Source organism: Taudactylus pleione, unplaced genomic scaffold, assembly GCF_031769625.1.
Source record: "Taudactylus pleione unplaced genomic scaffold, aTauple2 ptg000386l, whole genome shotgun sequence".
Lineage (NCBI taxonomy): Eukaryota > Metazoa > Chordata > Amphibia > Anura > Myobatrachidae > Taudactylus > Taudactylus pleione.
The window spans coordinates 12,957,256-12,959,718 of record NW_028284787.1 but is presented as its reverse complement, the minus strand read 5'-3'; the positions used below and the strand labels follow the sequence as shown (position 1 = coordinate 12,959,718).

The window sequence follows — 2,463 nt, the reverse complement described above, 5'->3', positions numbered from 1 at the left end:
CACACAGCTATAAATGATCACAGTATCAATAATAATATCAGAGAATACGTGGATATAGGAGCACCTGTGAACACATAGGGATGAAATGCGGAACTGCTAGTAAAGTCCATTTCTTATAATGTGTCCACAATCCTGAGCTCTAATGTAAGTCCACTCTCTGTGTTGGAATCCTCTGGTCTGAGAGGCATACAGTATACATCTGTAAAGGAATAGATTCCTAAAAGACAGCAATGACAGAAAAAAAATTTGGTTAAACGTAAAATAGAAGGAACAACTATTCTAGTAGACTCTGTAATATCAACAGCTATCCTAGTATTGAGTGAAGAGGATGCTATTCCATTAAATGAACTGATTATCTTAATAAAAAAAGGTGGTACACAATCAGAGACACCACTTCCAGTTTTTGATATAGCTAGGTCACATAGTGATACTATAGCTGCTAAATGTAAGAATAAATCCCAATTTTTTCCTTTACAGTATAAAGCGCCCCCATTGAGACCTTCTACCACAATACATTAAGAGAGTTTGAATTACTTTGTACTAAAGCAGAGACAGATCTAATATATACTAATAACTTAAAATTTAAAGAAGGAGCAGCACTGAAAGAATTACAAAAAGATCAAACAATAACTGCCGACAAAGGTGGTGGAGTGGTGGTACAGAATACCTCAGACTATTTGGCAGAGGCGATCAAGCAACTATCTGATCCTAAGTTCTTTACCACCCTAGCTAGTGATCCCATGAAGACATACCAAAATGAACTTCTAATACTTTTACAAGGAGCAATAGATAAAAGTTTTATCACTAAAGATATATTTACCTTTCTTTTTCCTACACATCCTATTACTCCCACGTATTATCATTTACCCAAAATTCACAAGTCACTGCACAATCCACCTGGGCTTCCTATTATTTCTGGTGCAGGTTCCCTCACTGCCAATTTGTTATACTATTTGGACCAATTCCTTCAAGTTTGCGCTGAGATCTCATCAAAGACTTAATGCAGTTTTTTAAATTGCTGTCAGATGTACAATGGCAGTAGGATTACCATCTGTTAACCTGTGATGTTTCATCACTCTATACCTATATACCACATAAATTAGGTATACAGATGGTAATAAAAAGCTTAGAAGATCCCAAAATATCGGCGGAACAGCACAAATTTTTAGGTTCTTGTATTCACTTCATTCTCACGCACAATTATTTTTTATTTGATCACGTTTTCTATTTACAGGTTCATGGCACTGCGATGGGGTCCCGGTTCATGCCAAATTATGCTAACATCTACATGGGCGCATTTGAGGATGAATACATCTGGAATGGCCCATTTGGCATGAACCTGGTCCTCTATGCACATTATATAGATGATTTGTTTTTTGTTTGGAAGGGGGATGATCTTTCTATCACCAAGTTTGTCTATCACTTAAATCACAACTATTTTAATTTATCTTTCACGCTCACTCATCACCACAATAGGATTGTTTTTTTAGACATCACAGTAGAAATCATAGGTAATCAAATCCATACTATGACATTCCAAAAAAAAGTGGATTGTAACAATTATTTAATTAAACAGATTGATCTGTTGTGCACTGGACTGAGTACTATAAGATAGATATGTGGGCGGGGTGGGCTGCACTTATGGAGAAGGGTGTCTATCCTTCTAACAGTAATACAGGACAAGATAATAAATGTGCTCTAGAGAAACCCCTATGTTTGTATATGAAATGAAATACAAGGATATTTAATCTCAAAAACGTGGTATTTTAATTCTGGATATCAGGTAAAATAATAATAAGGAGTCAAGTTAAAGTCTCTTGAACAGTCAAAAGAGGTGAACTTCCACTGTACTGTAAATGCTCTCCTCTTTTCTCAGTTCTTACGGGCACTGAGAATTGCAAGGAATAGAGAGGAAGGGATTTACCAGCTTGAAGTCATGTAGGACAAGTTTTTAGAGAGAGGGTATACCGACCGATACTGACCGATAACCAGGAAATTGTCTCAATGGGAAATGTACTGGATATACAAGCTCAATACATTGTCTCCACATGGTTTAAATGAGAGCTACGAGATTGCCCCATTTCTATGAAAAGTCAAAGGTGTTCCGAGATGCATGATATAATATTAAGATACCTACGGCTATACCACACTGAAAGTGTCCAATCCCGTCTGATCTTGGAAGCTATACAGTGTTGGGCCTGGCTAGTACTGGGATGGAAGACCACCCAAGAATACCAGGAGCAGCAGGTATACCAAAGAGTAATCGGATATGCGAAGGAAAATACTGTTTTTTCTTATGGGAATCAATCTCGTACTAAACTCAGCTAATAAATTACAACAAAAAGCATAGTATAGAATGGAGACAATAAAGAAGAGCATTATACCGCTAAAATGCGAATTTATGTGTATTCTTATGTTATAAATTCTCTAGATCATGTGGAAAGTATTCTAAGGGTTTAGATA

The 2,463-nt window shown here is 36.5% G+C and overlaps 1 pseudogene; it reads left to right on the top strand.

Moving 5' to 3' along the window:
- The first annotated feature begins 2,131 nt into the window (after positions 1-2,131).
- Positions 2,132-2,250, top strand: LOC148507744 (5S ribosomal RNA; annotated as a pseudogene).
- The last annotated feature ends 213 nt before the right edge of the window (positions 2,251-2,463 follow it).